Here is a 25607-nt window from a genome sequence, read left to right as displayed (position 1 = left end):
GCACCCTGTCCTCATAAAGAGTACAGGGTTGTTGTGATTCTAATAAATACACTGTTTATTTTCATAACACTTGTGTGGTGTCCTTTCACTGGGTGTTCAAGGGGTAATGTGATGGTAAAACAGCTGGCTTAACACGCCCTCTAGAGTCTTAGCCTTAGACTGCTCGTATCCATGCTACTAGGATAGCTGGTCTATAAGGTTGACTTACAACCAATCATCAATAAGGGTTGTTTGGACTGATACATAGTGATCACTAGAATAGTGAGCACTGCACATCAGGCCAACTTCTCACAGAACGCATGAGATTACTGAAAAAAGCATTCAATGTCAGAGGTATTCGAACGTGTAGAGGCGCAATAATTAAAGGACTCAGTACAACTGACCCTCAGCTGACTTGTAAAATAATTAAATTCTTATTGTATTATGAGACAATTGGCATCATGAGAAGGACACTGCTGTCGTTTTATTGGAATTATTGAATTATATCATTCTTTAAAAAAAATATTTTATAATGACATTATATTACTACTATGATATTGTTATGGTTTTAATTAACTGAAACAATAAAGATTAATTTACTCATTTACTCAGTCCCAACAGTACCTATTCCACATTGAATCTTGCACCTGTTCAACCTGTCCACGTGTGGGAGCGTGAGTGTTCGAATTTTTGGTTTTAGTTATCAGTGGCAGGGGCAAAGTGTGTTGTGAGCTACAGGCCTCCCACCCGAATCCCTTGTGGGCAAAGAGGGGGGTGGAGGGGGGTCAGCTTTCCCATGTTAAGACGTAAATGACCCGACTCTGTGCTGTACCCCTTTCCCTAGCGGGACCCATTGCCCCCATGCATCCCTATCTCCCTTCAAGTTCCTTAATTTGGTTTGGCTTAGTTAATCTTGTGCTCGCACCACACTTCGGCATATGGGAATGTCAAATCCCTCACCTACTACACTGCTGAGAGACCCCACACAGCCAAATAAACCTTCCATCAAGGCCAACGGCCTGTGTTTGCCCTCTGTGGTGAGAATGTACTGCAAGGACAAAGCGCACACATACGCAGTGAAACTAATATGTTCCCTAACCGTGGTCCCCATGTTGACAGGGTTTGGGCATAAGTAACTGTCACACAATGTGATGTTGTTGACCCATGTGAAACTGAAAGTTCAACTTACTCTCCTAATATTGAACATGACAAGGGGCAGTTCCGCACGGTGGCAGGAACACCTTCTGGAGGAAGACCGCAGCATCTGTTTGGGTCCTTCCTGCCTGCATGTCAAGCACAAAACCACCAACTAAGAAGGAGCTGTCCGCCATCTAGTCGTTTCCCGCTCAGAGCTCCCCCGTTGCCTTGTAGCCCTATAGACACCACTAGCCTGGGAAAAATGTTAGGGCCCCTCCCCCTGCTGTGTACAAACCCAATAAATGTCACATAACTGGTCTGACGATAACTTCATTTCCCTAGGAGGGGCAGAGTTGAGGTTTTAGCAAACCTCTTTGCGAATGGGCAGCGATCTAGATAGTCATCGACTCACTATTTCACCGTCTGCTGCTCCGCGTGAGGGCCACTCCGTTCAGCTCCTTCAAAATGTACCAAGCCTTACCCGCGATCCCATTGGTCGCTCACTGGGAATTGAAGTAAAGTGAAGATAATGCCAGACTCACTCACCCCCACATGCGTCAACCTGTTCATGCAATCTCAAGGGGTGAAATGCGGCAGAGGACAAAGCTCCTCCAACCATTGTTCACCCTCCTACACTGCCATGTCTGCCCGAGACCTCAGCTCCATGCTGGCATCCCCAAGTTTCGGGTAGAAGGGCCCTGCTGCCTGGGCTAACCCTCTGTATGGTGATACACTGGCCCCAGTATGTCTAAACTACATCTCCTCCCCAGAGGACGTTTTGGGCACTCCCGGGCTGAAATATGTTTGAAATATTTGACTCGCGTCTGTACCCTGCTGCGGCCAGATCAGGCCCTGTTCGAGGAGACACCAATCCCTGCCACCTTCGGATGGAAACTTGTTAAGGAAACTCCATCTCCTTAACAAATACTTTCCTGACCAACGTCAACTAACCTAGACTTCAAATTCTGAGTTTATTCCTCTCTCTTGACATTCAAGGATAATTGGTGACCAGACTATGTTAACCAGCTAATTTTCCATGCTGTATTTTATTTTTAATTTTTTTGCTCCTTGGTTACCTTCTTTACTGCCTGCCTACTACATAATGCAATTCCTGCCTGTTCTTTTTACAGGAGTATGTAAAGCCCCCTGATACTTACGGGTCAAAGTAGCGCTATATAAAACTTTCAAAATAAAATAAATAAAATGCTTCCCTAGCGCTCCGCCGACAGAACTACATGGTAACTGTAGTGACCTGACGAGGGACCGAGGACATTAGGACCCTGTGGGTCATAAGGGAGGTGACCAGGTCACCAGACACCACATACGGTCAGGGGGACAGGAAGAGGGCAGACTGGACTGGACCGAGCAAGGGGAAGGACGTGTGTGACCAGCGTCGAGATAAGGAACGAATAAAGAATTACATTTACACCCACCTTGTGTCCAGCGTGTGATTGCACTCCACGGCGCCTGCAGCAGGGACGTGACAACTGGCGACGAAGGTGAAAGGACTAACACGCGTGCAGGACATCGACGGCGTGATCGAGGCCGGCGGTGACGGAAAGAAGAAAGGAGCTACACGGGAGCCCACCCCGAGAGCGTCCAACGGAGCCACAGCAGAACGCGGTAAGAAGCGTTCGAGGCACAGCGTGAGTGCCAGAAGTCAAAGCGCGAGGTCCTCGCGTATAAGATAGGAGTGCGAGACCTCGCGAGAGCAAGAGCGGCCATTGGACAGTCAGGCGGGGAGAGCCAATGAGAAGATAGAAGAAAGGAAGGGGCCATCTCAGGGCCAGGCGAGCGAGATTTCCATTGCGAAATCTCGCGAGAAGAGAGCGGCCATTTTGAAAAAGAGGACAATAGAAAAAAGGCCATAGGAACAAATAGAGCGGCCATTCCAGAGTCAGGCGAAAATGAAAAAGAAGGAAAAAGGGAAAGAAAAGGACAAGGACAGCCTAGAAAAGGCTAAAAGAGACAAGGAAAGGGCAGAGAAAGCCTAGAAAAGGCTAAAAGAGAAAAGGAGAACACAAAAAAAAAAAACAAGAAGTAAAGACAAGAAAAGGACAAGGAAAAAGAGGACACAAAAGGGACACAAGAGGAAAGGACAAGGACAGCCCAGAAAAGGCTAAAAGAAAAGGAGAATAACAGAAGACGAAGAAGAAGCAAAGACAAGAAAAGGACAATGAAAGCCTAGAAAAGGCTAAAAGAGACAAGGAAAGCCTAGAAAAGGCTAAAAGAAAAGGAAAAGGGCAGAGAAAGCCTAGAAAAGGCTAAAAGAAAAGGAAAAGGAAAAAAGCAAGAATGGCAGACCCAAAGCCCAGCGCACAATACAGGAGCCCACTACCGTTCAACATATCGGAGCCACAGGCAGGAATAAGGTGGGAGAAGTGGATCAGACGGTTTGAAAGATACGTAGAAGATACAGATGTAGCAGACGGAAAGAAACGAGGGCTACTGCTGAACTTAGCAGGGGATGACGTTGAAGAACTTCTGGTGACACTGCCCACCGAAGAAACAAAAACATATGACAAACTAAAAAAATGCCTAACAGCCAAATTCGACCCACAACGAAACATTGACTTCGAACGATACACATTCACGGTCGCGTGTCAACGAGCAGACGAAACACTAGATGACTTCGCGACAAGATTGAGAAAATTGGTGACACATTGTGAGTTCGACAAATTCGATAACGAGCAAGCAATAAGACTGAGACTCATTGAAGGCTGTCGCGACACAGGATTCAGGGCAAGAATACTCAAGGAGCCAACGTCGTTGGAGAACATCCTGTCACTGGCAAGAGCAGAGGCTAGAGCAACGGAGCATGCAAAGGAAATGGAAAGAGGGAAGAGCGTTGAAATAGAAAATGCACACTTCACGACAAACAGAGATCGCACAGGCCGAGGGAAGAATGACTGGAGGGAACAAAAGGAAAGGAGATCACGCGAAGGAACATGTTTCCAGTGCGGAATGGGATTTCCTCACAGAGGCGCATGCCCAGCGTTTGGCCAGACGTGCAGAAGATGTGGTGGAAGAAATCACTACGCCAGTATGTGCCATAGTGCACAAGTCAGAGGCGACAAGGAAAGAACAGGAAGACAACAGGAGTCGACAACAAGACACGTCAGGTATGTCGACAACGAAAGGAGAAGTATGTCACGAGGGTCAAGCGAAGAAGAGGAAGAAGAGAAAGTGCAAAGACTATACCACATGTCGGAAGTACACACAGAGCCAGCAGACAAAAGCAGCCGAGGGAAGACAGACAATGCAAAGATAAGAGTAGGAGTGCACGAAGCAGACTTTATTTTGGACAGTGGTGCGACATGCAACGTCATGTGTGTATCAGAGTACGAGAAAATGGAAGTGAAGCCGACACTGAGAGCGTCCAAGGTAAAAGTGTTCACCTGGGGGGCAAAGAAAGAGGTAACGAATTTGGGAAAATTCACAGAGGAACTGAGGTACGAGGACAAGATAAAGAAGGAGGACATTCATGTTCTAAAAGGCGATGCCCCTGGACCATGCCTGATGAGCAACAGCACCGCAAAAACGATGGGCCTGATAACGATGACATATGGAAAAGAGAAAGGACATGCCGATAGCAAGAGAAGAGAAGAAGGAAAAATTAGCGAAAGAAAGAACACAGCAAAGGGTGGCCGTAGAAAGAGAGGAGGAAGAAGCAAAGTGGAGGGCAGAGAACAACGATCAACACGAAGAGAGGCTGACAGACAGAGAGCAGACGGAGGACGACTGAAAAGCAGAAGAAAGGACGATGGCAGGAAACGACGACCAAGGAAGGGGTACAAAGGAACAATGAGAATACGTAGAAAAAAGTAGGAACAAGAGACTGGGGAGAAGGGTCGACGAGACTGACTCTCTCTCTCTCTCTCTCTCTCTCTCTCTCTCTCTCTCTCTCTTTCTCTCTCTCTCTCTCTCTCTCTCTCTCTCTCTCTCTCTCTTGATCTCTCTTTTCTTTTCTCACGATGACAATGAGCAGGAGAATAGCACCATGAACATTTGTTTGCAACAAGGGGGGAGATGTAGTGACCTGACGAGGGACCGAGGACATTAGGACCCTGTGGGTCATGAGGGAGGTGACCAGGTCACCAGACACCACATCCGGTCAGGGGGACAGGAAGAGGGCAGACTGGACTGGACCGAGCAAGGGGAAGGACGTGTGTGACCAGCGTCGAGATAAGGAACGAATAAAGAATTACATTTACACCCACCTTGTGTCCAGTGTGCGATTGCACTCCACGGCGCCTGCAGCAGGGACGTGACAGTAACTGCCTTTAATTAAATTACCGCCGCCTTTACAAAACATGCATTGGGATTCCCAGGCTCTATCTAGCCATAATCCCCCTCCTACTTCTTACTGCCTTCTGCCTTCTGCCTTCTGCCTTCCCCCTTAGCTAAACCGTAGTGCCGCCTCCCAGGAATGTCCCCCGGACGCTGCATTGGCGCCCGTAACATTCTTCCTTGACCTGTGGATACCGGATCGGACACTGCTGCCCCCGCTGCCCAGAACTATTGCATGTGGACGGCACAGCTGTGACTTGGAAATCAACTGCCCTCCCCCTCCTGACTCTCTGGCTTCTCTCCCCCTGTAGTTCCACTTCGTGAAATCAGCTCTGCGTGTTTCGGAATTATCTCCCTTGACTTTCGGACTTGGACTCACATGCTCCCGGCCATTTTGGGGCTTTATTTTATTGACGCTCCTGCCCCTCATTCAGCCATCTTAGCGGCCTTTGATCTTTCTTCCGTCCCCGCCGGTCTCCAGCTGGGCGACCTTTAGATCGTCTCTCCTTTGCCACGGAACTACTCCTTGTTTTCGATTTTGTTGATATCGCTGGTCCCATTTCTGTTTTGTTTCCCGAGGCTTTCCTACAGGATCTTAACTCTCTCCAGGCCACTGCTCAGCAGAACGACGGGGCATATTACCAACAACTAGCGATAATTTTTGTCTCTAACTTGTTTAGAGACAAAAATTATCGCCGCAAATCGGCGATTTTTATCGCAGATAAACCTTGCTATTAGCAAGGTTTATCGCAAATGCGATAAAAAACGGCCGCAATGCATGAATATCGCTGAAAAGTCAGCGATATTCATGCATTACAGAGCAAATGCTCTTAGCCATGTTATCCACCTCCCATTGGATAACATGGCTAAGAACTGCTCAGGGCAGGTGTTAGCTTTTGGAGATATTCGCGCTTAGCGCGAATATCTCCAAAAGTTGGTAATAGGAGATAGCGATGTTAGCGACTGTTTCCAGTCGCTAACATCTTGGCACGCCCACTTTGCATGTCATTAGTGATAAATATCACTGACATGCAAAGCGGGGCCCATGATGGTCGCTATCTCCTACTAGCTGTCGCTAACTGGTGTTAGCGACAGCTTGGTAATAGGGAGATAATTTTATCTCCGCTTTCTTGGCTTTTAAAGCCAAAAAAGCGGAGATAAAACCCCTTGATAATATGCCCCGAAGTTCTTTCTGTCCCTATAGATTGGGATGCGGTTGAGTTGGCAATCAATTCATTAGCTGATGGGAAAGCTGCCGGTCCTGACTCCATTCCTCTGGAATCCTACAGTAGTTTCAGGACGATACGTTAGCTACGTTTAGAGGGGCACAGCTTGGCCACATACCAGCTCCGTGGCGCCAAACTACTATTATCTTAATTAAAAAGAAAGGGAAACCGGAACTAGACCCATCTTCTTTTCGCCCGATATCTCTGATCAATACAGACAACAGAATATATTCGAAAATCCGATCCACTGGATTCTCCTCGGTAATCTCCCCTTTAGTCTCTTTGCCTCAGCATGGCTTCATCCCAGGCAGGGACACGGCTGACCATGTCCGCAGTGTACTTGCACTCTTTGACTGGGCTCACTTTCCTGTCCTTTTTTACCATCCTTACACTTTCCTTTCTGTTCTCCCCCCTTTTCCTTCCCCCGCCCCTTACGTTGTTCTTGTCTCCATTTATCTTGTGGTTTTTTTGTTGCTTTACGATCCCTCATCATGCGTCTTTTTAAACTTCCTCGAGTATTCTCTTTTGCTTAACCCCTGTTTTTACTGTGTAACATTGTGTAGTGTATTGTAACTCTGTGATACTCTTGTAAAGCGCTCGGATACCTTGGGGTCTACCCAGCGCTATCTAAAACTCATAAAAAAATAAATAAATATCTATATTTAAGGAAGATTTCCCCAAACAAATATGTATGAGTTCTTGATTTTTTAAATTGTATTATCCATAAATAATGTGGGATTAATGCCTGACCATTCAATGGAAATCCCATTTTCCCCTTGTGTTTTAAGGTGTGTCAGCTAGGCATACCTTTTCTTGTTGTGGCAGGCATAATTGCAATACCGGAAATAGTGGATGATGGTCACTATAAGGCCTCGCCTGCACGTAAACCTTTTCAACAAGACCCCTGCAGTTCCCTGACACTAAGACGTGGTCAATATTCGATCAGGATTCGCTCCTGCATGTGATTGAATGACAGTTTCTCCCTTTTCTTCTCCAATCTCCATAATTTCTAGATTATGTTTGTACATTACAATATTATTTGCATCTCTTTATGGATTATCGGGGAAGTGGGGGCAGGGGTCACCATATACATCTCTATAGCCACAATGTACCCCATTTTAGAAATTTAGATTTTTTACAATTAAAACCACTGGCTCAAATGAGCAGGTAACCTCTAACCTTTCAAAAGGTCATCTAGCTCCTCCTCCAATGACATCATTGCCTTATGCCTAGTGCTGTAAAAATTAATTCTTATAAACATGTATTATTACTATGCGCTGTTTTACTTTTGTGTGGAAATATAAAAATTGGAAACATTGTGCTTTAATATAGACTTTCTGCAGAATGAAGGATGTAGTTGCTGAGACTAAAACCGCAAAACCTCCTTTTGCTCTCCCTGCCTTCGCAGAGATGGCTTGTGTAGAAATAGTTTTAAAGCCATTGATAAAGGAAGGTTCTGTGTGCCAGGTTTCTTGAAAAAGGATTAGTGAACAATTCTGTATTGTCTTAAGCCATTCTCTATCATTTAACTTACTTTTCAGCCCTGCCGCATTCCAAAACATGATGGCCAAAAACCTGTGTGATGAATGTCTATTTAAATGATCATTAATAGTGCTAATAGGGGGAATAACATAGTTAACACCTGTCGTTTGCTCAGCATCCTCCCACGGTCAATCTGTTTCACTTCAGCCTCTTAATGGGGCAGACCTATTGGGCATGGATTGGGCACCATAAGAACCCGGCGATGGAGTTTGTTACTGATGTGTTTCTAGGTTTCTAGGTTTGTAAAAATAGCCTCGAGGGACGGCAATAATGGATTCGTCAGGGTGTGTAAATCGCTGTGTATATTTAACTGACAGTTCTTCAATCAGAGTCCCCACAGTCACTGGATCCATAGAAGCAAGATGGCGGCCGCTACTGCAGCCGTGTGAGGAGCTGCGCGTGTTTCCCTCGGAGACCTGTCCCGTCCTGGCGTGAGAGAGGTGCTCTGCTGCCGCTGCTGATTGCTTTGTGGAGCCGAGACGTGTGACGAAGCTTTTTTTTGTGGCACCGAGGAGTAAGAAGAAACGAGAAGGGTCAGCCGACCCTCGTGTATACTGCTGAAGCTGCTGGTCCCGGCTACCGGACTGTGCTAACCGCCTTCCCTGCCGGCTGGTGGGAGGGCCTGAGTGCTTTTCAAGCGCCCGCGGCGTTTCCCAACCGCGACGCCCGTAGGATGAAATCAGCTGTGGACCGGGCGGACTGAGTCGCGGAAATCGCTGCGGAACTGCTGTGAGAGTGTTTGTAGCAACTCGGGACGCCTGCTGCTACATTGCGGACATTGTGGATACTTAGTTGCCAGTACCAATTCACGAAGGATTCGAAGGATTTGGATAATGGTTTTGGCTGCCGCGTGAACACGATTAAGGTGTATAACGACAGTACTTGCAACTCTAGCGGTCCGCAAGTGTTGCAACTTTCTTCCTCTCGCTACATACCCATTCTTCTACAGTGAGGTACACACTTTTTTTTTTTTGAATTTGCTATTCTGTGCTATACTGTCGAACTGGTTGCACGTAGTAAAATACTTTTTGTGCAGTTAGCAAAGCCCAGCAAAAGTTTGTACTTTTTAGATTGCACTGGGAAAAGAAGATTTCTCTTGTATAGAAATATTCAACATGGCTCCCAAAGGCAGAGTTACTAAAAAGAATGCCTCTAACTTAGCCAATTCTGCAAATGCTTCGAGTACTGCAAATGCTCCAACAAGCACCACAGTAGCATATCTGGAACGTCGTAATTCACAGTCTAATGGGGTTGTAAAAGAGCCCACAATACCTGAGCTATTTAAGAAAAAACCTACGACTACCTTTAATAAAAGCTCTACAACTGAAGCGACCCCTGCAAGGGCTACTGAACGCTCTAACCTTGATAAATCCAATGTGAACCAACCATCCAAAAATGATACTGGCTTAGCTGGAGCTAATTTCAACGTCAATGAAGATGGTGTAAGGGGGGAAGGTAGCAATGATGACGCAGTATCAGAGCTTTGCCTTGCAGTAGAGGGAGTTAGAGTCTCACCCAGACCAAATGACCCACAACAACAACATGATGCAGAATCGGTAGAATCTGGGGGCCAATTTTTTTCTATGTCTGATCTGTCTGTTGCTTCAGAAGGTGATATGGAGGAGGAACTCCTCAGCGAAGAAGAACACTCTCAGGTCAAAGATTGGGCGGAGGAGTGTAATCAAATTACAGAGGAAGATATGTTAGGCCCTGACTTCCTAACCAATGAAGGAGTCTCAAACACAGTTCGCAAGGTCATAGAGGGAAAATCTAAGGAGAAAATATTAGTTATGGATCAACCTCAATGGGACGGGGCCAGTGCTAATAATAATGAAGCGGTTGATGAAAACTCTGAAACTCCTGAGTTACTAGAAGAGTCTGAGGAGATTACCTTAAAATCTATATACAAGCTACAGGCCTCAATGTATCGTATGATACTAACTCATAGAGAAGAAACCAAGGCGGAAGGTCTTCGGACTCAGGGAGCAGTTCGAAAACTTCAAAATGTAGTACGACGCCTGGCTAAGTCTAGCACGGATACTAACGTGAGAGTGCAAGAGACGGAAACGCGTATTTCAGCAGTAGAAGATGAGTTAACGCTACATAAGAATTCAATCAAAGAGCTGGATAGCACCAGGCAAGACGTGGACTGGAAGCTAATTGATTTAGAGAATCGCACCCGACGTAACAATTTACGTGTCCTGGGAATTGGAGAAAAATCTGAAGGGAAAGACACTCGACGCTTTGTAATAGACTTGTTTGCTGATGCCTTTCAGGATCTCACTGGTTGGGATTGGGATAAGGAGATTATAAGAGCTCATCGATTTCCATTCAACCAAAAGACTGACCAGGAAGGCAGGAACAAATATCCAAGAGCTATTCTCATTTGTGTGCAGAATTATCTTCTCCGTGAGATTCTGTATGACTTAGCAAGACCTTCGAAACCCAGAAAATGCTTGGGGCATGAATTTTTTGTGAGACCAGATTTCTGTGCTGCAACTGTCCAACAACGCTGGAGACTAAAACAACTGATGGCACCAATGCAAGCTAAGGGGGGTCAAACTTTTTTACTCAATCCTGCTAAACTTAAAGTTGTGCATAAAGGAAGAACTATATTTTTTGTATCAGAGATAAAGGCTCAACAATATCTAGAGACTATGTAGTAAAATGCTGTAGGAACAAAGCTATGTTTAATCGGTTGTGATTCAGCTACTCCAAATAGTCAGATCTTCCTAGCAGTATTGGGTTTTGGTGCTTTTTTTTTTTTGGATTGCATTTCTTTAGGCTTCCTTAGGCTACTTTTATCAGGAGGGTCAGATCCGAGGGCAACTCACAGCTGATACTCACATACCATCAATGAGGGCATTAGCCCTTACGCTTCTGGTGGGGGGGTGGTGTGGGAAGGGAGGGGTGGGGGGGAACAATGGGGTGGGAAGATTTTTTTTTTTGGGGTGCAAGGCTATACAGCTGGAATGTTTAGTTGACTTTTGTATAAGGCTTATTTTTGGCAGATATCGAATTATGGCAGATGTTGCTCATATGTTTATGTTTAGCTTAGTTTATTCAAAAATATTTTATAATGGCTAAATTATCAATATATTCCATTAATGTATGTGGTTTGAATGATAAAAGGAAAAGAGGTATACTGGCCCAGATGTTATCAACTATGCGGGTGGATGTAGTTTGCATTCAAGAGACTCACATCGCTTGGTCCAATAGAGGGACCCTAAAAGATCTTGGGCTGGAAGTGGTAGGATGCACTCGTCATGGCTCCACTACACGTGGGGTTGCAATACTTAAGAGACGTGGATTGGGTGAAGTTAAAAGAGTTAAAGAGGATCCAACTGGACGGTGGGTAATTGCAGAACTTAAAATTGGAGGTTTGGTAGTTACTATATGCTCCTTGTATGGATCTATATTAGATGATTCGGGTGCATTGGATTTTTTAAGTATAGAGCTGGCACAATGGTCACCCAATATTATTTTTTGTGGAGACTTTAATTTGCATCTCGAAGAAACTTTTGATATCTATAGCAGGGTTCCATATAAGGGGAGGAAGAAGAAGGTGTTTACAGCACTTAAAGGGATCATCGAAGAGTATAGATTAGCTGATGTAGGGCATGAGAAGCGAGGAAACATATTTGGGCATACCTTTTTTTCTGCACCGCATCAAAGATTTTTCAGATTAGATTACTTTTTTGTTTATAAGGGATTATATGATGATTTAGTACAAATGGAATTTGAGGTTCTTCCAAAAGTCATTTCAGACCATAACCCTCTAATACTTAAGCTTGTTTTAAATATGGCTAATACTACCCGTGCATGGTCTTTTGACCGCAAATTATTGTATGACCCTGGTTATGTTGAGCGTATGAATGCTTGGATTCCAGAATTTTTTCACCACAATAAAGACTCTACATCATTAGAAATAGTTTGGGATACTTTTAAATGTGGGGTACGGGGCGAAACACTTAGTTATTCTTTGAATAAACAAAAAGAGACCCGAAATCAGGTAACTTCTGAACTTAAAAATCTCAGAGCTTTAGAGATTCAACTTATGCAACTATGTAAGCAAGGGTCATCTACGGAAAATACCACAAAGAAACTAATAGCTCTAAAAAATACGATTTATCAACGATATGCTACGAAACTTGCACAACAGATCTCTGCATTCAGGACAGAGCTATATGAAGTGGGGGAAAATTCAGGAAAAATGTTGGCAAAGAGGGCAAGGCAGAAGGCAGCTTATGCTAGTATTGATAAAATTGATAATCATTTAGGGACAATAGTTAGCAGAGCTGAAGATATTCTGAGAGTTTTTAGAGATTTTTATTCCCAACTGTATACGGACGAAGCTCGTCCTGAGTGTTTAGACCAGATCAACCAATTTGTCAATCCAGTACTGAGTAGTATTCTTTCTATTGAAGAGAAGGAGAAACTAGATTTGCCATTTACTTGGGAGGAGGTTGAACTCTCTTTAATGTCCCTAGCCTCAGGAAAAGCTGCAGGACCTGATGCCATTCCGCTAGAATTTTATAAACACTTTAGGAAAGTATTAAAAACAGAACTATTAGATTTATGCTTAAACGCACAGCAAGGTAACTCTCCTCAATCCTGGCATGAGTCTATCATTACGGTGTTTCTTAAAAAAGGGAAACCTCCTTTATTGCCCTCATCTTTTCGCCCTATCTCACTTATAAATTCCGATAGTAAAATTTTTTCTAAAATCCTAGCGGGTAGACTCTCTAATATTATTTCCCCTTTAGTCTCTAAATACCAACATGGTTTTATTCCAGCTAGAGACACCGCTGATCATATTCGACGTGTGATTTCTTTTTTGGATTGGTCTCAAGCAACTCGGTCTAATATGGGACTAGTATTTTTAGATGCTGAAAAAGCTTTTGACCGGGTTGCTTGGGATTATCTTTGGGAAATTTTGCTCAGGAAGGGATTAGGTCGGGGGATTGTTAAAGCTTTGAAAACCTTGTATATTACCCCAAAAGCGTATATTCAAATTAATGGTCAATTATCTTCACCTTTATTAATTTCCAGAGGTACCCGTCAAGGATGTCCCTGCTCTCCTTTACTTTTTGCTTTTTATATAGATCCCTTAATTAATCGTTTTTTTTCGGAAATGGATATCAAACCCATACATTTAGCCAATATTAATTACCGAGTCCTTGCTTACGCCGATGATATTGTGATTTCAACTACAGACGTTCAAACAGCTTTACCTATTATTGATCTAATTGCCAAACAGTTCGGATACTTTTCGGGCTACAAACTTAATCTAGAAAAGACCCAAGTTTTGTGTTCTGGAGAAAACCTACCTGCTAATATCCCCACTTCTTCAGAAGTTACTTATTTAGGTATTAAAATTTCACTACCTATAGAAAAAATTGCAGAACGTAATTTAAACCCCATTATTGCCCAAATTAACATCCTACTACAGCGTCTTGATCATCTGTGATTGTCCCTCTTTGGCCGTTCCAACATCTTAAAAATGCTGGTCCTACCGAAGGTTTTATATTTGTTTCGTACAATTCCTTTGGATTTCTCATTACACTCTCTCAAAATCTTAGAAAGAACCACATTTCGCTTTCTCTGGGGCTATAAACGCCATAGAAAAGCAGCTAAAAAAATGATTCTTAGTAAGGAATGTGGTGGCTGGAATGTACCGTTTTTTCTTTTTTATTACTTTTCTGCTGTTTTACAATATATTGGTCCTCTCATTTTAGGTGAAAGAACTGAGCTTGCAGAATGCCAGACCTCATCAATTTACCAACTGCTTCTAGGCGAGAAAGTTAAGGGTAGCTTTTTGAGACTAGTAGAACCCAGCTACTACAAAAAAACTAAATATAAGACTTTGAAATCTGCTTTTGGAGTCTGGCAGAAAATCCGAAAACATATTAAACTAGCGAAATTAAATCTCTATACTCCTCTTATATCAACGGAGCTATTTCCAGAAGTCTTTTTTGATTTAACTATGCACAGGTGGCAGCAGAAAGGAATTAAGTACTTGGGGGATTTATTTTGCAATGGGCAAATGATCTCGTTCCAGGATCTAATGGCCAACTTTTCCGTGGGAAGAAATGATTTTTTTAAATATCTACAACTACATAGTTTCTTACAGCGCCACCCTGTTACTCCATTGATTAAAAATTCTTTATTAGAGCTTTTACAAAGAAAACCTCGCATAGGTCCTATATATCTAAGCCTAATGCAGGAATTTGGTGATGATCTAGGCCAATGTCAGACCAAATGGGCCAATAGTCTAGACATAGTAAATGTTGATGTTTTATTGTCAATTAGAATGGCTGCAGAATGTCTCATAACTGGGATGATGAAATCCCAACACTTTATGTGTATTCACAACCTTTATTATACTTCCAAAAAAGTAGTTAAATGGAGCACGATGGCAGGCACGAATTGTAGCCGATGTGGATTGTATGCAGCTGATGAACTACATATGTTTTTTTTGTTGCCCTAAGCTAGTGCCGTTGTTTCAACAAATTGAAATTTTTTTGTCTATTATTTTGAAAAGTAATATAAAGATAACCAATGAATTAGTATTGCTTGGTATAGATCATACTACTACTCGGCCTAGACCAATCTCTTATTTTCTTTTTCTGTGTATGGCCGCAATTAGATCTTGTATCACCAAGGAATGGATTAGCCAGGAACCTCCTACTTTTTTGATGTGGAAGGAAAAACTATTATTTATGTTTAATATAGAGTCGGCTATCTACAAGCTCAAGGGGGTTAAAAAAAGAATTATGGGAGAAAAAATATGGGCACCAATTGCCGAGTGGATTTGATTTAAATCTATGTATTTTATGGTTGCTATTTTAATTTGTTTTCTGCCAAAATCCTGTCATATAACTTGCTTTTCTCTGAAAATAATCTGCTCTTTTTGCTTACATGCTTTTTTTTCTGTTTATGTTGTTGAGTATAACGTTTTGCTGTATTTCCTTGCAATAAAACAATAAAACTTTAAAAAAAAAATAAAAAAAAAAGTCCCCTCAGTCACAGGACAACAACACAATCTCCTCGGCAGGGTTTCCTCTGACTACCAACCCAATGTAATCTTCCTAACATCATTATGTTCTGGAAAAGTAGGTTGGTGCAACAGTTGGTATTTAAAGCAAACCAATTCACAATCTGATTCTTCAAAGTCCCCCGGGTATCTATTCTATTGGCTGCCAACTTTGGAAATGTCTTCAGAATGATTATGTGGGGGGCTGCCCTCAAATCTCCTTGTGGTTCTGGATTGTGCCACAGATTGTAAATTAAAAGCCTCCTTTATTTGTGGGACCGTCATAGGGTGTATTTTTCAGATTTTGCCAAAAGACTATGCCCAGCATTTGTTTTCACACCCGGTTCTCTGCCAAGCATTACCCTATGGGGGTTTTAGGAGGCGATACATCCATGACTAAATGGGTGGCATCTTTTTGCACTGACTTTTTTCCATCATTAATTGCCTTTCGATGGTATCAATTTTCCCATGCAGTTTTTTAGGACGTGTTTTACTGCCTTGAGTATAAGTATAAGAAAAGTTTGCACAGACGAGTAACTTGCTCCGTGCCGCCTCTTACCGAATCGCTTTGTTTTATAAACGGTTCGTTTTATCCTCTGGTGCTTCTGACAACCTCTTTTTGGTGACGGGTTTTAAGAAACCGATACGATAAAAGACGATAAATTGCCTGAAAAGACTACTCCCTGTAGCTGAAACTGATTGCTTTTCACAAACTCTGTTCCTGGGATGTACCATCACCCTCACGTGACACGGACTTCACAGTTGCTGGTGAAGTGGAGGGTGGAGCGGTAGCGGGAACACTGAAAGCGCCGAGAGAAGGGCGCAGAAGTGCGCCAGAGACGCCAGGAGGGCTTGCTAACTAAGAAGTTGTGGACAGTGAGTTCTTGCGCGACGACGGGACGTACCATCACCCTCACGTGACACGGACTTCACGGTTGCTGGTGAAGTGGAGGGTGGAGCGGTAGCGGGAACACTGAAAGCGCCGGGAGAAGGGCGCAGAAGTGCGCCAGAGACGCCAGGAGGGCTTGCTAACTAAGAAGTTGTGGACAGTGAGTTCTTGCGCGACGACGGGACGTACCATCACCCTCACGTGACACGGACTTCACGGTTGCTGGTGAAGTGGAGGGTGGAGGGGTAGCGGGAACACTGAAAGCGCCGGGAGAAGGGCGCAGAAGTGCGCCAGAGACGCCAGGAGGGCTTGCTAACTAAGAAGTTGTGGACAGTGAGTTCTTGCGCGACGACGGGACGTACCATCACCCTCACGTGACACAGACTTCACGGTTGCTGGTGAAGTGGAGGGTGGAGCGGTAGCGGGAACACTGAAAGCGCCGGGAGAAGGGCGCAGAAGTGCGCCGGAGACGCCAGGAGGGCTTGCTAACTAAGAAGTTGTGGACAGTGAGTTCTTGCGCGACGACGGGACGTACCATCACCCTCACGTGACACGGACTTCACGGTTGCTGGTGAAGTGGAGGGTGGAGCGGTAGCGGGAACACTGAAAGCGCCGGGAGAAGGGCGCAGAAGTGCGCCGGAGACGCCAGGAGGGCTTGCTAACTAAGAAGTTGTGGACAGTGAGTTCTTGCGCGACGACGGGACGTACCATCACCCTCACGTGACACGGACTTCACGGTTGCTGGTGAAGTGGAGGGTGGAGTGGTAGCGGGAACACTGAAAGCGCCGGGAGAAGGGCACAGAAGTGCACCGGAGACGCCAGGAGGGCTTGCTAACTAAGAAGTTGTGGACAGTGAGTTCTTGCGCGACGACAGGACGTACCATCACCCTCACGTGACACGGACTTCACGGTTGCTGGTGAAGTGGAGGGTGGAGCGGTAGCGGGAACACTGAAAGCGCCGGGAGAAGGGCGCAGAAGTGCGCCAGAGACGCCATGAGGGCTTGCTAACTAAGAAGTTGTCGACAGTGGGTTCTTGCACGACGACGGGACGTACCATCACCCTCACGTGACACGGACTTCACGGTTGCTGGTGAAGTGGAGGGTGGAGCGGTAGCGGGAACACTGAAAGCGCCGGGAGAAGGGCGCAGAAGTGCGCCGGAGACGCTAGGAGGGCTTGCTAACTAAGAAGTTGTGGACAGTGAGTTCTTGCGCGACGACAGGACGTACCATCACCCTCACGTGACACGGACTTCACAGTTGTTGATGAAGTGGAGGGTGGAGCGGTAGCGGGAACACTGAAAGCACTGGGAGAAGGGCGCAGAAGTGCGCCGGAGACGCCAGGAGGGCTTGCTAACTAAGAAGTGGTGGAGAGTGAGTTCTTGCGCGACGACAGAAAGTACCATCACACTCACGTGACGTGACACGGACTTCACAGTTGATGGTGAAGTGGAGGGTGGAGCGGTAGCGGCAACACTGAAAGCGCCGGGAGAAGGGCGCAGAAGTGCGCCGAAGACGCCAGGAGGGCTTGGTAACTAAGAAGTTGTGGACAGTGAGTTCTTGTGCGACGACAGGACGTACCATCACCCTCACGTGACACGGACTTCACAGTTGCTGGTGAAGTGGAGGGTGGAGCGGTAGCGGGAACACTGAAAGCGCCGGGAGAAGGGCGCAGAAGGGCGCCGGAGACGCCAGGAGGGCTTGCTAACTAAGAAGTTGTGGACAGTGAGTTCTTGCCCGACGACGGGACGTACCATCACCCTCACGTGACACGGACTTCACGGTTGCTGGTGAAGTGGAGGGTGGAGCGGTAGCGGGAACACTGAAAGCGCCGGGAGAAGGGTGCAGAAGTGCGCCGGAGACGCCATGAGGGCTTGCTAACTAAGAAGTTGTGAACAGTGAGTTCTTGCGCGACGACGGGGCGTACCATCACCCTCACGTGACACGGACTTCATGGTTGCTGGTGAAGTGGAGGTTGGAGCGGTAGCGGGAACACTGAAAGCGCCGGGAGAAGGGCGCAGAAGTGCGCCGGAGACGCCAGGAGGGCTTACTAACTAAGAAGTTGTGGACAGTGAGTTCTTGCGCGATGACAGGACGTACTATCACCCTCACGTGACACGGACTTCACGGTTGCTGGTGAAGTGGAGGGTGGAGGGGTAGCGGGAACACTGAAAGCGCCGGGAGAAGGGCGCAGAACTGCGCCGGAGACGCCAGGAGGGCTTGCTAACTAAGAAGTTGTGGACAGTGAGTTCTTGCGCGACGACGGGACGTACCATCACCCTCACGTGACATGGACTTCACGGTTGCTGGTGAAGTGGAGGGTGGAGCGGTAGCGGGAACACTGAAAGCGCCGGGAGAAGGGCGCAGAAGTGCGCCGGAGACGCCAGGAGGGCTTGCTAACTAAGAAGTTGTGGACAGTGAGTTCTTGCGCGATGACAGGACGTACTATCACCCTCACGTGACACGGACTGTGCGGTTGCTGGTGAAGTGGAGGGTGGAGCGGTAGCGGGAACACTTAAAGAGCCGGGAGAAGGGTGCAGAAGTGCGCCGGAGACGCCAGGAGGGCTTGCTAACTAAGAAGTTGTGGACAGTGAGTTCTTGCGCGACGACGGGATGTACCATCACCCTCACGTGACACGGACCTCACAGTTGCTGGTGAAGTGGAGGGTGGAGCGGTAGCGGGAACACTGAAAGCGCCGGGAGAAGGGCGCAGAAGTGCGCGGGAGACGCCAGGAGGGCTTGCTAACTAAGAAGTTGTGGACAGTGAGTTCTTGCCCGACGACGGGACGTACCATCACCCTCACGTGACACGGACTTTACGGTTGCTGGTGAAGTGGAGGGTGGAGCGGTAGCGGGAACACTGAAAGCGCCGGGAGAAGGGTGCAGAAGTGCGCCGGAGACGCCATGAGGGCTTGCTAACTAAGAAGTTGTGAACAGTGAGTTCTTGCGCGACGACGGGGCGTACCATCACCCTCACGTGACACGGACTTCACGGTTGCTGGTGAAGTGGAGGTTGGAGCGGTAGCGGGAACACTGAAAGCGCCGGGAGAAGGGCGCAGAAGTGCGCCGGAGACGCCAGGAGGGCTTACTAACTAAGAAGTTGTGGACAGTGAGTTCTTGCGCAATGACAGGACGTACTATCACCCTCACGTGACACGGACTTCACGGTTGCTGGTGAAGTGGAGGGTGGAGGGGTAGCGGGAACACTGAAAGCGCCGGGAGAAGGGCGCAGAACTGCGCCGGAGACGCCAGGATGGCTTGTTAACTAAGAAGTTGTGGACAGTGAGTTCTTGCGCGACGACGGGACGTACCATCACCCTCACGTGACACGGACTTCATGGTTGCTGGTGAAGTGGAGGGTGGAGCGGTAGCGGGAACACTGAAAGCGCCGGGAGAAGGGCGCATAAGTGCGCCGGAGACGCCAGGAGGGCTTGCTAACTAAGAAGTTGTGGACAGTGAGTTCTTGCGCGACGACGGGACGTACCATCACCCTCACGTGACATAGACTTCACGGTTGCTGGTGAAGTGGAAGGTAGAGCGTAGCGGGAACACTGAAAGCGCCGGGAGAAGGGCGCAGAAGTGCGCCGGAGGAGCCAGGAGGGCTTGCTAACTAAGAAGTTGTGGACAGTGAGTTCTTGCGCGACGACGGGACGTACCATCACCCTCACATGACAAGGACTTCACGGTTGCTGGTGAAGTGGAGGGTGGAGCGGTAGCGGGAACACTGAAAGCGCCGGGAGAAGGGCACATAAGTGCGCCGGAGACGCCAGGGGGGCTTGGTAACTAAGAAGTTGTGGACAGTGAGTTCTTGCGCGACGACAGGACGTACCATCACCCTCACGTGACACGGACTTCACGGTTGCTGTTGAAGTGGAGGGTGGAGCGGTAGCGGGAACACTGAAAGCGCTGGGAGAAGGGCGCAGAAGTGCGCCGGAGACGCCAGGAGGACTTGCTAACTAAGAAGTTGTGGACAATTGATTTTTTTGGAGCAAGCTTATCACAAGCATTAATGACCCAAGCATTAAATCTAGTAATGGCCTCTTCCACATCACAGATTAGAGAGGGCAAATTGGGCTCCAGGAGATCTGACAAGTCTTTACCATCAATACTATTTCACGCCTGCATGTGTCTAGACCTTATTAGGGGCTTGTCATGCTTCTGACTGTCAGGGAAAGCGACCTTAAATAATATTGTTGCGTGGTCTGACCAAGCTACTGGTCGCTCCTTTAAGACCGACATATGTGCATAGTTTGAGAAAATCCCATCCAACGTATGCCCAGCAGTATGAGTGGCCCCTGCAACTAACTGCGTTAGGTCCAACCCATTCATAAGTCCTAACAGCTCCGTGGTATCCGAGTCTCAAGTAGCCTCCAGGTGAAAATTAAAATCACCCATTATGGTAAACGATCTGTCGCTTATGCCGTCCTCCATAAGGTTACTGACCAAATGGATAAAAGGCTTCCTAGGGCCCGGTGGTCTATTTACCAGGACCCCTATAAATTTCACCTGTTGTGAAAGTGAGAGGGCGAAGGCCAAAGCTTCGCACCTGCGCTTGTAACCGTTTCAAATGTGGCATTAATTGAGTTGTGATATATAACTGCCAGCCCCCCTCCTTTCTTATCCTGCATATTCCCCGTATGGCAGAGAAAACCTGGGTGCGAGGCCTTTATCATATCTGGTCCTGAGGCTGCATCCCTCCAGGCTTCGGTGATAAATGCCACTTTCACTCCCAGGTGGCACATTCAATACTATGCTTAACTAGCGACCAGGCATTAAGTAAAAGCCCTTTTACTCCCTGTGAACTATCACTCATAGCACATGCCCGTTCTGAAAACCCTCTGGTAATTTTACTGAATAATGGCACGGAGAGACCAGTTTTACATTGAGGGCAGGTAGTACATTTTTCCGGTGCTCTTTCATCTAAGGCCTGTTTCTAGAATACGTTAGTATCGTTGATTTACCTGAAGGTGAATGGGCAGGGGTCCTGGCGCGGGCCAGACACGGACGGGCACAGACTGGCTTGTCTTAGGCGCGCATTCGGCGCGCCAGCAGTGCACCCGCTGCGTGTGCGCACCGTTGCTCCTTTTACGTGTTTCCGGACGAGCAACTAGAGCTCTGCCTCCCAAGATCCCCAAGATGGTGGTCCCGTATCACCGTCAATGAAATGACCATGACCATGTAGTATCCCCTCTACACTACCGTCACCAGTCAGTCCCCCGATTTAATTAATTTTAAAATAGCATCACGAGCAGTTACTATTGAGTTTCATTAAACTAGTTCACAAACTAATTCACAATTAAAAACTAACAGTCAGTAGATATAAAGAATTAGCAGCAGTAGTGGTCATGTGCAAAATAGCTTTTAACAAAATCAAAATCTCCCGGCTGAGACTCAGAAGTTAGCAGTGGCTGCGCGCTCGCACCATTGCTCCTTTTACGTGTTTACGGTCCCGCAACTAGTGCGCTGCCTCCCGAGATCCCCAAGATGGCGGTCCCGTATTGCCTTCAATGAAATGACCATGACCAGCAGTATCCCCTATACACTAGAGTCACCGGTCCCCCGATTGAATTAATTTTAAAATATGCCATGTTCTCACTGACTACCCTGTGTGGCAAAACAATTCTTCATAGTTTAGGACCTGCTCTCTATGAAATGTAGGACGGTCTTCTCCAGCAGGTCTCTCTAAGCTTTTTTCTGACTCTATTAAATGCATCATTTAATACGGATTCAGGTTACACCCTTGCCTGGAATAGCTGCAGCATTCCATGAGTAACTTTTAAAAAGTCTGCTTCAAATCCCCCCCAAAAAGTCTGCTTCATTGCAGAAAGTTTGATTTGCCATTAATATTCACCATAGTGTATGCTTCACTTAAGAGGCTCTGGGTGATCGCTGTTAGCATGAAATACACTACCGCTTGTGGTGGTTTTCTCGGGTATTTTACAATAGAACATCCAAGTAATCAATATTAGTGTTATTTATGTGACTTCTGCATCTTGTACCTGTTTAAATTCAGCCTGTCAATGGATTATTTCAACAGAAATGTAGCACTATCCCAGATGATAAAAAGATAATTGATTATTGGTGACTATAAGATTATGTTTGTATCATCTCAATGTTTTTCTACTAAAACCACGCACTACTCCCAGCAACCCATGGAGAGGTTAGCTATAGAGGTGCCCATTGTAGTGCTTTGTTATTGAATATATGAGAAAAATATAATGTTCTAAGTAATACATGAAGAAGCATCTCCATGTGTTGTAGGTAAGTCATAGACATAGCTCTTATAACAATGTTCAGAGGTAAGTATGTGTTAATTGTGTTGGACTGATGTGTACAACAACACAACACCTAGTGCTGTCATTATATATTTATCATTCTAGAGGATTTTGTTCATTTTTAATAAAAATTCTGTAGAATCTCATATGAAGGAGGGAAGTGTTAGTACAAATTCAAACAAAAATGCATCCACAAATTGCGGTGTGTTCTCTAAAAAAGATCCTATTGAGCTAACAAGCTAACGTTCTGGGGGATTACGGAGTTTTTTATGAACTTTAGGAAGGAAATATATGGTTAGGGTAATAGAGAGATCATTCTATATTAGGAATTTTAATTCATATAAATCAAACAAAACTACATACCTGTGTTTATAAAAACTTGACATGAGCAGTAGGAATAAAGAATAACATGTAGGTGAATAACTATTCCACGATGTGTTAAAATAGTACAGGATGACATTGATCAAAGGGGCTTAGGTTATAAAAAAAAGAAGCCTTGGAAACAAACTGAGGTAATGCCAAAGAAAGAGAAAGAGAAGAACAAGAGAGAAATGAATGAAAGAGATGGAAAGGACAAAAAATACCACAACTCTCCTTGAGGACTCCAGGTGACCCTGGGTTCAAGATGGGGGGACCACTCTTGAAACAAAGGAGGACAATATATTTTCAAACTGTGAGAATTTATCTAAAAAGTAGTAAATGATTTATTTACGTGAGTTTGCTATGCCATATCTTGCATACTGTTAGCATGGGAAGGGGAGTCACTTGTTGCCACCGGCAGAGGATAGTCATGGTAGTCACCACAAGCACAGAGTTTCTCCATCTCTTCAGTTCCATGGAGGGTTACATATCCAGATCATTGCTAATGTTCATTGTACGTAGGACTTGCTGCCAATATGTTTTCCAGGATGGACAGGAGTATAGTGTATGCAAAATGCCCCCATCCAGATTATTAAATCCCCAACACAATGCCGTAGGAGTCAGATTAGCTGCCAGTGTGGAGCCCCTGTCATGAGTGTCCAGAAACTCAGCCAAGTCTGCATCAGAGTGGAAGGGAGGGGACCTCGTCCATTGGGACCGTACTCAGGCCAGGCTCCGAGTTGTCATGTAGAAGTAAGATATCCTCCGTATATATCGATTATAAGATCTTTGCCAAATGTTGGCAGAGAGGTTGAATGGGGTGATAGAGAGCTTACTTCATAGGGATCAAAAAGGTTTCGTTGGGGGAGAGGAATTTGGGATCTTACCTACAATCTGATTGGGGCAAAATTGATATAGCAACCCTTTATAAACCACCTTTGGCTATAATAACTTTAGATGCCACAAAGGCATTTGACAGAGTCAACTGGGCCTACTTAAAGGTTATACTCAAAGTTTGTAATTGGGGGAACATTTCTGCAGGACAGTTTCTCTGATATATCAAGCTCCTATAGCCAGAATTCTAGTGATTGGGAACCTATCTGCTCCAGTTAAAATCTGTAGAGGTACAAGGCAGAGCTGCCCATTTTCTCCGCTGCTTTTTAATTTATATTTTGAGACCCTAGCCGAAAAGATCAGACAACATCCTAGAATATCCCCTTTTAAATTTAAGAACTGGGAAAGGCAGGTGGCATTATAAGCCGATGACTTAATGGTGTTAACATCAGACTTAACATCGCAATACCAATAATATATAAAGAAGCACAACAGTTTGGTCTAGTCTCGGGCTATGAAATCAGTGCGGCAAAGACTGAATGTATGGCTTGGAATTTAGAGACTATTCTATTTTTAACAAAAAAAAGTGATGAGGTATCTGGGCATAATGATTACTCATAAAATTGATAATATTAATGGCACAAATTTCCATAAAATCAGAAAAGAAATACATATTTCTTCAACAAGCTGGGCCTATCTACCTCTGACATTAATTGGCAGAGTTAATTTAGTAAAAATTATACTGCTACCTAAAATAATCTTTTTACTTCAAAACATCCCTTTGGCATTTAATGAAGAAAGTCTGAAAAAACTCCAGGTAAAAATAAATAGTTTTATATGGGCCTCGAAAGGTATCAGAATATTATGGAAGAAACTACACAGAAAAAAAAACAAGAGAGGGACCTACTTTCTTCTGCGAGAGTTTTTCTATTGAGGGCCGGGAAAATGCCGATGGATGTTCCAGATAGCTCAGATATAGGCATAATGGTTAATGAAATGTTGTCAGATCTTGAGGGAGGGGATCAGGGCTATCTATACAAGTATGGCGACCCAAGATTCTTCAAGAAAGTTTGCCTAAAGATTTTAAAGGGTCTAGCCTGTACGTGGTCTAAAGTGAAAAAGTGATTACAGATCAGCTATTATAGTGCCCTGGCATCCATTTGGGATGCTCGCGGCTCGCCGGAATGGACTAAGGACTCTCTGGTAACTCCTTTGATAAGAGCTGGAATTTTACATTGGGAACAACTTATACCGGAAGATTCTTTGCTCTCTTGGGATGCTCTGAGTTCACTTACAGATAATGGATTGTCCAAATTCAAGTATTGGCAAATTAGGAGCTGGAATCTAGCTGTTGGTGTAGCCGTTGGCAGGTCGAATGAACTGGAAAAGACACTGAGGTGAAAAATCACGAAAAAGAAAGAGCCGGCGATCCCTTATTGGAAAGACTCCAGCAGGATTACAGAAAAAAATAAAAATAAATAACAAAATGGCAGCTTGTAAACAAGCATTGGCATAGCCAAGAGGTCTCGCCTCTGGGATCTTATAAGTGTTTAGCCATGCAGCACATTATTCAGGGTGCTGTGCTGCTAGAGATTGAAAAGCTATACAATTACTACACGCTGGGTCATGCAGGAATACATGCTTGTATGCTTGCCTGTGTCACGTGTTTCTTCTTCCTTGATGGCATTTGAAAATTAATAGCAACAACAGGAGGGGGATGAATTGAAAGTACTAAGGGCGGGTGGGAGAGAACTGAAAGCAATGTTGTCAGGGTGAGGGAATTGAAATTAGCAAAGGGCGGGTGTGGGATTATAAAACAGTTATGGGAGGGTGGGAAGGGTTGAAAACATGGCTCTAAAAACAAATGGTTCCAGCCTACAGCAGATAACAAGTGCGGGGTATATATTATTAACAAAGATGGATGCAATGCGACGTGTACACTTTTAAAAGTTTGTGGACTATTTTTTTTTTTAAGTTCAATATAAGTTTTTGGTCATAGTAAAAGGTATGAATACATATTACAGCAAAGACATTATGGGGGA

Source organism: Lissotriton helveticus, chromosome 6 (genome assembly GCF_964261635.1).
Source record: "Lissotriton helveticus chromosome 6, aLisHel1.1, whole genome shotgun sequence".
Lineage (NCBI taxonomy): Eukaryota > Metazoa > Chordata > Amphibia > Caudata > Salamandridae > Lissotriton > Lissotriton helveticus.
This window is presented reverse-complemented; position numbering follows the sequence as displayed.